Source organism: Enhydra lutris, unplaced genomic scaffold (genome assembly GCF_002288905.1).
Source record: "Enhydra lutris kenyoni isolate GAN:26980312 unplaced genomic scaffold, ASM228890v2 scaffoldscaffold1, whole genome shotgun sequence".
NCBI classification, from domain to species: domain Eukaryota; kingdom Metazoa; phylum Chordata; class Mammalia; order Carnivora; family Mustelidae; genus Enhydra; species Enhydra lutris.
The window spans coordinates 68,216,665-68,229,922 of record NW_019154085.1 but is presented as its reverse complement, the minus strand read 5'-3'; positions in this window follow the sequence as shown (position 1 = coordinate 68,229,922).

The following is a 13,258-nucleotide window of genomic DNA, read 5'->3' as shown; positions in this document are numbered from 1 at the left end:
TTGAAAGTCTTGCCTTATCCTCATGGGAAGGGTTAATCTTGATTAATAGGGAGGAGTCGATGCTCAGTTCTGCTCTTTGGTGTAAGTTTGCATCCAAATACATAATTTCTAGAGCTCTAAGACCAAACTCTACTTAATGAGAGGAAATCAAATATCTGACTCAACAGATTACTTTAGGGAACTACAACAATTGTTCTGTCTCTGTTTAACTTTAGGTTTCAGGTGGCATGCATCAATGGCTCAGAGAGAACATGTTTTCATGAAGAGATTTGAACATACTTGATCATGTACTTAAAACTCAACCAGGGAGTGGGGGGCTTCCCTGGGTGGCTCAGTTGGTTAAGCATCTGCCTTCGGCTCAGTCATGACTCCAGGGTCCTGGGATCAAGCCCCACATTGGTCTCCCTGCTCAGCAGGGAGCCCGCTTCTCCCTCTCCTGCTCCCCCTGCTTGTGTTCTCTGTCAAATAAATAAATAAAAATAAATAAAACTCAACCAGGCTAATGTGCATCATGCCAGATACTCTCAGTATACAAACTTCTCCCCAGCACTCCAGTAGGCTGGCTAGGTCAGTCCAGGTGTGTGTCTTTGTGTCCCTGCATGTTCAGTGGTGCATAGGAATAGATGGAGTTAAGTCATTTGCTTTCAACTTAAAAGGCTGAGGTCCATGCTCAGCCATACTTTAAAAAGTGATTGCTACTTTAAATGGAATATTCTGCAAAACAATTAAAACAGAGCACAACACCCTAAATTCCATTTAAATTCACATCTGATGAATATGTAAGGCTCTTATGAAGAGGCAATTGTCTTTCTCTGTTTTTCATCTTTCTTTTACAACTATCAGATCATTGAAATTAACCCATCCAGACATCAGACTTAAGGCATCTTACATGTGCCTTGCATCTCGTACGTGTTCAATGAATGTTTGTCACTACATGTTGATGTCTCTGGATTTCCTTTAGTCTTTTATACAAACTACACAATTTAAGCTTGTAATAATGACCTAATCCTACTTGATGAAACTGCTATTTGTGTTAACTTATCTCTTTGTATTAGTTCCTCATGGCTGGTATAACAAATTGCCACAAACTTAGTGGCTTAGAAAAAGATAAACTGGGGCGCCTGGGGGGCTCAGTGGGTTAAAGCCTCTGCCTTCGGCTCAGGTCATGATGCCCGGGTCCTGGAATCGAGCCCCACATCAGGTTCTCTGCTCGGCGGGGAGCCTGCTTCCCCCTCTCTCTCTGCGTGCCTCTCTGCCTACTTATGATTTCTATCTGTCAAATACATAAATAAATAAAATATTTAAAAAATAAACTGTTTAAAAAAAAGAAAAAGATAAATTTATTATTTTACTGTTTCATAGTTCAGGGGTCTGAAATGGGTCTCACTGGGTGAAAACGATTGGCAAGGCTGTAGTCCTTTCTGGGGGTGGTAGGGGGAAATCTGTTTTTCTGTCTTTTTCAGATTCTTGAGACTACCTGTATCCCTTTGATCACAGCCACCTTTCGCCTTCAAAATTAACAATGGCCAGCCAAATCTTCTTACATTGCATCATTCTGACATTCTTTCTGCCTCTTACTTCCACATTTAAGGACCCTTGTGATTTCATTGAACCCATCTGAAGCATCATCATCATCATCATCATCAACACCATCATCTCCTTCTTTTAAGTCCAGCTAAGGAGCAACCTTAATTCCATCTGCACCTTAATTCCCTTTTGCCATGAACAATATATTCATGAACTCTGATAGGATGTGAAAATCTTTGGAAGTCCATTACTGTGACTACCACACCTCTCAGTCAGACTATAAACTCCTTGGTGTCACATTTTTCTATTTCTCACAGCAATGAGAATAGGTCTAAGTATAGATTGTGTTTTGGTTGGTTATTGAACTAACACAGTAAAAGTCTCAAAGGGTGATCTATGGAGTTTCGGTGGTCTCTGATGTTCAGATATTATGCCAGTTGCATTAGAATTCAAGTATGAAAAATAGGAACTTAAAAAACCCAAAGAAATAGATTCCATTGCCTGTACAAGTTTATAATATTTGAAAAGAAAAAAAAAAGAAGAAAAGAAATTTTGTGACAGTGTCTGCAAAAACAAGTGAGTAAGCCAAGAAAAAAGACACAGGGTCTGTGAAACAGAGAAGGCAATATAGGATGTTGGAGGAGGGAATTCTCAGCATTTAACAGGCATTTAACACAACCAAACCATATGGGAGCTGGCCAACGTGGGACTCCAGTAGGATATCAGTAAAACAATTAAAATGGAACTGCTAGATTACTTGATGCATCTAAATGAACTGGAAGGATGCTTATACGTCTTTCAGAGAGTCTGGGGATGAATCCCCAAAACTTACACAAATGAAAATCTGAGGCAATTATTGCCAGAAAAAACAAATAATGTACCATAAAGCAAATGTATTTATGGTATACTGTGTGGTCTGCTGTGAATAATGTTAACAGCATGATAATAATGTAAACATTGAATACTGATTGAATGAAATTATGTTATAACTCCATAGGAAGATGAAGAAGAGATGAAGGAGAGACTATGATGGTAAAAAACAAATTCTCATTTTCCATAGCAGATAGATAAAATCTAAAACTGAAGAAATAGTAGCCTAAGAATATTATTTGAAACAAGGATAAATAGGGGCACTGGGTGGCTCAGTCGGTTAAGGGTCCAACTCTTGATTTCAGCTCAGGTCATGATCTCAGGGACGTGAGATCGAGCCCCGCATTAGGCTCTGTGCTGAATATGAAGCCTACTTAGAATTCTCTCTCTCCCTCTCCCTTTACCTTTCCCAGCTCGTGTGTGTACACTGTCTCTTTCTCAAAACTTTTAAAAACAAAAACAAAAAACAAAGAAAGATAAACAGGTAATAAAAGAGCAGATGTTATCAGTGGGGAAATTTGTGGCACAGCCCTTATACTATTATTTGACTGTTTAAATTACATATGTGCATTAATTAAAAATTAAAACAAAAATTTGTCCACATTTTGAAAAATTTAAAAAAATGCAGGCATCACTTACAAAGGTAAAAATCCCTATACATGACTCTCTCTGTCTCTCTCTCCTATGGCAAGTAGTAGTCCACAGGAACATTCATTCTAACCAAAGTGATATTTGTTTTGTTCCTTGATTCTAAAAATTGAAACACTCCAGAATGATTTAGCCAATTAACAAAGCAATGAGATGGGCCAAAGGTCCTGGTGGTGTCCATACAGAGTGATGAGAAAGACTGGACTGGAATGGCAAGATACTTCAGGAAGAATTTAACAGAGATGAAGATGGTATCGACAAGGAAAAAGTCTTGCTTATGTTTCTGTCAAACAGAACTGTTCTCACTTGCCTGAGTGTGCCATGTTTTCTTTCTAGTCAGTTCTTCACATGCATTTATGAACCAACCATAACTAGTTTCATCACTGCTGATATTATCTTACATATCAGAAGATGCTGAGGACCAATGCATGTACTATGAACCCTTTTACCTTATGTGTGGGGACTGTCCATGTTTACGTGGTGTGGGTTTGTTTTTTTTTTTTTAAGATTTTATTTATTTGACAGAGATCACAAATAGGCAGAGAGGCAGGCAGAGAGCGGGGTGGGGGGAAGCAGGCTACCCGCCTAGCAGGGAGCCTAACGCGGAACTCCATCCCAGGATCCTGGGATCATGACCTGAGCCGAAAGCAGGGGCCCAACCCATTGAACCACCCAGGCGCCCCCCTGGTGCGGTTTAATAATTCTCAGAATGACCTGTTTGGAGGAGACAATTCAGTTCAATTCAGCTTTAGCAAAACCTCCTCCCTCTGTTCTGCTATCTTATTTTTTTCATCTCCCCACCTTCTGATCTAATTATGATAAGCATTGGCTGGCCAACAATTTAAGCAGCAGTGAAACAAGATTTTGGAAATTAGAACTGTCTCAGGAATTTAGCAAATACGGTTATCCCAGCTTCTTGATTGTGTGAATTTTTTTCTTAGGTACCAAGGTTGTTGGGCGAGATACTAGATTTACAGGTTAGTTTTCTTCTGCTTGTTTTCTGGGTTAATTAAGAGTCCCTAAACTTTGTTACACATTTTCCCACTAAGTCGTGGGGTTTGATTAGCTGGTTCCAGGAAGAGGTGTCAGAACTGGAGCAATCAGCCCAAGCTAGCCAGGCAAAGAAAGATGTGGAGGCAGCCTGAGGCAAAGCAACAGCCTCCCGGACCAAACAATGACAGTGGCTCCATCCTACTACAGTTCATTCATTCAGCCAGTACTTACTGAGCATCCCAGTGCCTGGCACTATTCTTGCTGCTGGGGCCACATCTGCAGTGTCACGATTCTGCCTGACTGTATCTTTTTCAGATGCAGCCCTGCAAATGGAAAAGAATATAGTTAAAATTTCTATCCCCTAGTAAAGATCCAAGCCAGAGTTCTTACCTGGCTGCATTTGACCACAAGTTTCACGGGAAACAGGCTTTCCCATGAAATCTCCAGTGTTCCCAGCTTCTGATGCCTTAGGGGGAACGAGCTTCACTTCTGCCGTAGTTCGACTTCTTCAGACTGTTCGCCCACCCTACCACCTCCTGGGGAAAGAACTAGACTCCATGAAAAGCCACAGCTACTCTGTAGTAGAAATCAGTCCCTAATGATATTACACTTGCACAAATTGAAATGGGGTTAAAAGCTCAGATTGTGGATTCTTAGATTTCTTGCTAAGCTGGAAGCTTTTATGGGCTCACTTTAAATTGAGAGGCAGAGTTTAGACCCTTTTGTTATTTAAGAGACTGAGCAAATTAGCAAGTCCGAGGCAAATCTTTTTTGATTACTGAACTATTACAAATGCCTCCTGGCCAAAGAATAACCTCTCTCCAAAGGGAAATGTTCAGTGGGACCTTTTGCTTAAATTCATAAACTCTGTTAAAGCAAATCTCTCACATTTCCATTAAGTCAGTAAATTACTTCCAGGGGAAGAGGATAAAATGCCAACGATAAAATGGCTGGACTATATTAATGATGGGAGGTGGGGCTGCAAAGGTAGAAGAATTGATGCTACATTTACGGTGCAGAGAATTTCAGGCTCTTTCACGTGCTGGGCTAAATGTAAATCATGTCACCTTCTCCTCCCCTAGCGAGAGGCAAAGTTATCAGGCTGCAGAAGCTTCACTGAATGCGTTGTGTGGCTGACATTAAAATGACTACAAGGTTATTTCTTTCCATATCTATTCCCTTGGAAATTTTTTCAAGATTTTATTGTAGATGGGAAAAATGCATAATGCTACAGGAAACAAAGCCCTAGACACATTCTTGCTACTGGATTATTGCCATTCTATCTCAATGCTGATTGAAATCCAAGACTTGGTATCAAAGCCTTAATGAGATGCTGGCAAATATCTTTCTGCCCCACTGGAAATGTAATCTTTCTATTGAACATTTTGTCCCAGTGAATTTCATCTGCAATAGCATTTTGCATTTGAATCAGAGAGGTCAGTGCTTGATAGCAGACCATGTGGCGCTGGCTCTGTTCGCTTTGGGATGAAATTGATCCCCGAAGGTGTTCAAAGTACAGCAGCGAGTCATTATATATAATTAGCTCATTGTTTCATTCAGATGATTAAAGTCATAACTGCTGCTCAATTTGTTGTGTTTCTAAAAATCAGATTTTCCTATCAAAATGACTTACCACTTCCCATGTCCACAACCCTCCCAAATATAGAGAATTAGTATACTGTCTCTAAAATGCATCTTCTATGTTCAAATTAATTTACTTAAGGAAACTCATGTATGTCATAACAGTTGTCCCTAAAAGGGTCATAATTTTCTACATTTTTCTCAGTTTTATTTGAATGAAGTAGCTCATGCTGTGAACTTAGGCTAAAATTTAAAGTTAAAACACTATGTTTATTGTCTAACCATTAGCGACTCCTGAGCCTTTGAACTGAGTTAATTACCAAGCAAAGTGCTAAATTGTATTCTTATTTGCTAAGGTTGAAATAACAGAAAAGGGAGCATCCAGCTAGTTGTCTTCTATACAGATTACAAGCAATAACAAAACACACTTGCAAATATTTGGCTTGGGAATTAATTTAGTCCATATCTGTAAATAATAAAGCATATTTCTAGAGTAAATGAGCAATAAAGCATATTTCTAGAGTAAATGTTAGATATGTGTGTGCATGTGTGCATATGCATATACATATATATTACATAAATTATATGTGTGTGTGTATGTATATACATGTTTTTACAGTAAATGTTTGCCACCAAAATATAAAAATTGTTGCTTTTCATGCTGAGCTAACATCAAAAGATTAAGCATTTAACTGCTATGTGGGCATGGCTTTTACAAGTAACTTTGCACATCAAAAGGCCTAGCATATTCCCTTTTAAATTCACTTAATTTAAATAGTGACAGCTTACTGTTCTATGCAATATGATCAATTTAGTTAAAAAAATGAATAGAATTACTAAAGAGATTTGCCTATATTAACAGACCAAAAGATTGGGCTACAAACCCAGTTATTGGGATTCTGAGTATAGAAGAATTTCAAGAAAATGATCCATTAGTAAATAAAAGAATTTTAAGTTTGAGTAAAAATAAGACCTAAGACAATTGGTTATGAATCTGTTAAATACGGAGAAAAAAAGTGAAAATTTTGGTATGATAATTTAGTAGCCAACTGTTTTCTCTAAGCAGAAAATTAATTCATAAAAACATTTACTTATTTATTTATTTATTTATTTTAAAGATTTTATTTATTTATTTGACAGGCAGAGACCACAAGCAGGCAGAGAGGCAGGCAGAGACAGAGAGAGGGGGAAGCAGGCTCCCTGCTGAGCAGAGAGCCCTATGCGGGGCTCGATCCCTGGGATCATGACCCGAGCCGAAGGCAGAGGCTTTAACCCACTGAGCCACCCAGGCACCCCAATTCATAAAAATATTTAAATGTGCCTGCTGAATTATACAATCTATGTTTAAAAACTTAACATTGTACAAACACTTTGAACCAGCAATTCCGCTTTTCAGAAACTATACTAAGGAAATTAGGAATTTAAAAAGGAGGTATAAAGGAATTTAGTTACAATTATTATAGTGCTGTTAATTATAAAAACAAAAACATTGGAAAAGCCCAACAATCTCACACTAATGGTTTAATTATGCACATTTAATATAAGGCATATAGAGCCTACATAATAGAATACTATGTAGCTATTAAAATTACATTGTAGAAATATAATTGCAGAATTATTGATATGGAAATATATTTGTAATGTTATACTGCCTTAAAAAATGCAGTTTATACAAGAGTATATATGTATGGTCCCACAAACGTGAATATACGTATGGATGCATATGTGTGTATTTTCGGGAAAAGTGGCCACCAAGATAAAGTGTGATTTCTAAGTGGTGGGTTATGTGTGCTTTTTTCATTTTCATTTTGTTTCTCTTTTTTTGATTTGCACATTTTAAAAATCACAACAGGAATGAATTGCTCCATAGTGCCAGAAGCATTATGTATTGTTCCAGCCACAATTAAACCTGGCTTTGACATTATCCTCTTAAAACCAAGGGAATCCAGGGCGCCTGGGTGGCTCAGTGGGTTAAAGCCTCTGCCTTCAGCTCAGGTCATGATCCCAGGGTCCTGGGATTGAGCCCCACATCGGGTTCTCTGCTCAGCAGGGAGCCTGCTTCCCCCTCTCTCTGTCTCTGCCTATCTCTCTGCCTACTTGTGATCTCTGTCTATGAAATAAATAAATTAAAAAAAAAAAAAAACCAACAACAAGGGAATCCAGTCAGTAATTCTCTGACCCCCTCCCTTTTCTTGAGATTATAAAAGAACCCCGAGGACATTGGAGAAGGGCCCCTGCTGTGGAGTTCATTTTGGTTGGTTCTCCTGATTCTCCTCACCAATGTAGCATGTTCCTTTTTTTTTTTTTTAAAGTAAATTACCTTGTTATGCCTTTTGTTTTCAAAAGTGTGCTTGATGCCTTTTTTTGAAGCTATTGACATTTAGACATTATTTAAAAATTTATAAGAACAACAACAAACTATTCTTAATAGTTTCAGGCAATAAATGGTACCAATGAAAATACAATCCTTATCCCCAAGAAACATAATTAAATTAGCTATTTTTTTACTGCTTCTTGGAGAAAGGTGAAAAGCAGGTCTATAGACAGGAGAGATTTGCTCAGGGTAGTCCGCTACATGTCTCCCTCAGCTCCCACCACCTCCCATATCCACCCTCTCCAACCCTTGCCGCTAACGCAATGCTGGGCATTCTGATCATCAGTTGGACCAAACAACATTAGATTGAAATCCTTCTTCAGCTGAATGGACCAGATTGAATGCTAGGAGATCACTGGACAGGCTGCAGTTGGCCTAGTGACTGACCATGAACAGCACCTTGAAAACAAACCAAACAATCCTATGTTGTTTCTTGGTGGCTGGCTCCAAATTTGTCTCTGTAGGACCTGAAGGAGGAAGGAACCTTTATACCAAAGGTCCCTAACATTGACAGCACCCACCAGACTCAAAAGGGCTGCAGAGACAAACCGACTGAAGCCCAGAAGACCTGACAGAGTAAAGACCATCCTAGTAACAGTCTGTTGGGCACCTGGCAGTTACATTTGAGTCCTATCCTTGTCACACTACTGTGTCCTTTCAGTAAGAGCACAACTTAATTGGATATAGGTTGCTTAGTTCATGGTTTGGGTTTTAGATATTTAGTTGAGATTAGCAAATGAGACTCCTAATAATGGCTGTCCAGCATGTAATGGATTGCTTTACAAGCAAGAAGTGGTCAATTGCCCTCCATCTTCACTAAAGGCAGGTTGAGAGCCCGAATTACAGCCTGAGAAAGTTCAATTGTCATTTCAAAGAGCCAGTCACTTAGCTATTGATTACCTGTGTTTCTCCTCAGTGTTAAAATCTACTCTTTATTAAGCACTTACAATGCATTAGGTTCTGTGCTAAACATTTCACACGCTTTGTTTCTCCACTAAGTTTGTACAATGACTCTGTATGGTAGGTCTTACATCCCCCAAAGCACAGGTGAAAGAACTGATGTTTTATGATTTGAATTCTTTTTCATGTTTACAGAGGACATAGTTAAATGATGGATCCAGGTATGTCTTATTTCAGAACTTTACCCTTAACTGCTACTTTTAAACCATTTAGGATGCTTTTGGCTCTAAGACACAGAAAAACCCCAACTCCAGTTGCCTTCAACAGTAAACAAAAAATGCCATAACTAACATAACCAGAGGTCAGAGGGAATGTAACTCCCCTGGGGCCCAGTTCCTCTTTACAGAGATTCCCTTGGCTCTGCCCACCCTCACCTCCTATGGTTTGGCCTCATTCCCAGGCTGATCCCCTGATGGCTCATGAGCCCAGGCATCATATCCAGATACAACAAGATCCAGAGCAAGAGAGGGACTGTATATTTTTTGTCTCTCTTTTGAGAATAAAATGAGGAGATCTTTCCTGGAAAGCTCCTCCTCCCCTAGAAGAATTTCTCTCATGTCTATTTTACCAAGAATAGGTCACATCTATAGTCTTCAAGTACTTCATGAGAAGAGGAATAGGATTACGATAGATTCATCATCTGGGGTGAAACAGATTCTAATGACTTGGGAGCTTGGACCACTCTACCGCAACTGTTATTAATTAATTGGATTCACAGACAAATTTTAGACCTACCACTAACAATGTCATGAACTTTGGATATTAGCACTACCCCAAGCTTTAGCTTATTTTCTATCTTAGTTTTCTCACCTTCTTAGCTTTTTTAAAATATTGAAATATGTGTTTTATTATAAATGACACAAATCTTTTTTAGAATGAGGTGGAGTAAAACCAGTAATGATTAGCTACTTCAACACTTAAATTTAAAAATAGTGTAAACTAACCTATTTTGTTATCTGTAAACTTCTTTAATGGAACAGGGATAATACAAATTATATGCATACATATGAAACTGTAATTTCCTTTGGAAGGAGTGAGGTCCTGCTTCACTTGGATTTCAGACTTCTGGTCTCCAAAACTGGGAGAAAATAAGTTTCTGTTGTTTGAAGCTACCCAGTTTATGGCATTTCCCCCCATCATTCCTAGAAAACCAACACTAAGTCCTTCTTCCTGAATGGGTATTTGGGTAACTCATCACAGTGTCCACCAACACTAGGACTGAGAAAAATGGCATTTCTGGTTAAAATCTATGGAAACTCAGAAATCCTTTGGAATATTCCAATTCAATTAAGGTTTTGGGGGGAGGGCCTGCTCACAAGAAGTGATACAAAACAGACATTGACAATCTTAACAATCATTAAGGTCACATAGATTCAGAGGCTGGTTATCTGCTCTCAGCATAAAATGGCCTAATTAACTAGAAGGACCCTGTAGAATTCCTAAAGAGGGAGGCTTACTTGGTATTCTCTCAGAGAGACCTACTTTACATTCATTCTTACCTTGAAATGGTATTTTTGCTATAGTATGTCTTATTTCCAAAGAAATATTTCTTGTTCTAATATGGTAGCTGTGCATTTATAGCCTTTTTATTTAAAAAGCTAAATTATACACATTATGTGTCTGTAATTGCTTATAAACTGTGTATGGTATAATTTAATTATATTTTGAATAAGAGATTTGCATTTTTTGTAAGAGCATTTGGTATTTAGCTACAAAGTTACTAAAAAAAAAATCAAATTGACATGGAGGGTCTTAAAATATTTACATTTCAACTAAAATAAAGGAAAAAAAGGTCCCAGATTTTTCTTACAGAGAATTAAAGTAATCATTACCATTCAGAAATAATGATCCATCAAGAAAATTGCATTTGTGCTATCTGAAAGAAGAGAGGATATATGTCTATGAAATATAAAGCACAGAAATAAAGGTTCATAGAAAAACCTGGAAAATCATCATAGCTTATTTGTGAAAAGGCTCTTGCCCTCATGAAATTTTGATGTGTTCTTTACATAACTGAATTGTTTCCCTTCATTGTTGAGTGTCACAAGGCAGAGAGGTCTAGAATTGCCGTGTTATGAATGTGACTGAATTGATTTAAAAAATATTTCAAAATAAGTAGTTATGAACAGAGGACTGAAATTCTCATTTAACAATCAGTATTATTTTAAATGACCGCAAGATTTTTTTTCACATCTAGGCAGTACTAATTGGTCACACTGAACACAAAGAAATGTTATATTTGGAAATGTTAAAGACAGTTAAAATATCTTGAAACTTGGGCTTCAGTACAATTTCCTTGATGCTTTTAAGTCCAAGAAGGTCTCTAAGGAAGAAGAAAGTGAATAGAGCAGGAGGGAACAAATAAAGAGAAAGGTGGCAGAGGTGTGGGTAAGGAAGACTTGGAAGTGGGATGAAAGGAATTAAATTAAAAAGCACAGAAACAAATGGGACAAGCATTCAAAGAAGAGATTCCCAGTCTTAAACTCTTCTAGATAACAGAAAATCAGAGAACACTACCTAACTCATTTTGGAAAGCAAGTATTGCCATAATACCAAAGGGCAGATATGGGCACTCTAAGGATAAACATTTACAGGGCAATTTTTCTCATGAACATGGATGTACAAATCACAAATAAAATGTTGGGAGCCTGAATTTAGCAATGTATAAAAAAGGTAATAAACCATGATGCGATTAAGTTTATTTCAGGAAAGCAGAATTAGTTCAATATTAGAAAATCTTTTATCATTGCCATATTAACAAAATGAAGGAGAAAAAAGCACAAGAATGTTTTGACCAATGTAGAAAAAATGTCTGACATAGAGCAAAAAGAATTCATGATTTTAAGCAATGCTTAGCAAACCAGGAATGGGAAGGACCTTTCATTCTGATAAAAAGCAGCTACCAATTACATAGTATAAACATTAAATGTGAAATATTTCCTCTCCTCTCTGAAGTCCCTCTTTTTAAAGTCATGAATGAGACAAGGATGCCCACTGTTATTACTACTTCCAGTTCAGTATTGTATTGGAGGTATAATGGGAAAAGGAAAGGAGAATAAGAAGTAAAATTGCCAATATTTTCAGGGAATATGTTTGTTTACATAGAAAATCTAAAAGAACACACAAATTATTACAAATCTAGATTACCCCAGTCAACACATTTCTAGGATCCACAAACAGAAAATATAATTCTAAAAATATTCATCATCTAAATATTGTATTAAAAATACCTATGAATAGGGGCGCCTGGGTGGCTCAGTGGGTTAAAGCCTCTGCCTTTGGCTCCGGTCATGATCCCAGGGTCCTGGGATCGAGCCCCGCGTCGGGCTCTCTGCTTGGCGGGGAGCCTGCTTTCCTTTCTCTCTCTCTGCCTGCCTCTCTGCCTACTTGTGATCTGTCTGTCAAATAAATAAATAAATAATCTTTAAAAAAAATTAAAAAAAAATAAAAAATAAAAATACCTATGAATAGATATTAAAGGAAGATAATAAATGAAAATATCAAATGAGACTTAAGTAAAAAGAAGATAAATAATAATAGGAAGAGAGAACCAGTATTATAATGGTATAAATATTCTCCAAATTGATCTAAAAATCAATGTAATTCCAACTAAAATCCCAACAGAGCTTGGCAAGCTGATTCTAAAATCGGTGTGGAATAGCAAAGGTCAAGAAATACCAAGACACACAGATAAAAAAAAAAAAAAGAAAGAAAAGAAATACCAAGACACTCTAGAAGGATAACAAAATGAGGAAATCTGCTCTACCCTGATATTAAAACTTAATATAAAGCTATAGTAATTATGCCACTATGGGATTGGTATAGGGGTAAATAGAATGTAGAGTCTAGAAGTTGACCCACACATATGTGGATACTTGCTCTAGCACAGAAGTGGTATTACAGACCACTCAGAAAAGGAGAGTTTGTCAATTAATGGTACTAGAAAACTATATGGGAAAAAAATGAAATTGGAATCTATACCTTACACCATACCCCAAATTTCAGTTTCAGTTTGCACTAAAGATTCAAATGTGAAAAGTAAAATTTTTTGTTTTTTAGAAAAAATTATGGAAGAAATATTTTATGACCCCAGTTTCTTAAATAAGATTCACAAAGTTCTAACAGAGGAAGTTTGATGAATTTTAGTACATTAAAATTAAGAACCCTTGATTATCAAAGAACCACCATTAATAAGCCAATAGGCACATGAAAAGATGCTCAATATCACTAATCATCAGGTCAATGCAAATCAAAATCACAATGAGGTATCACCTTATACCTATCAGCTAAAATAAAAAACACAAG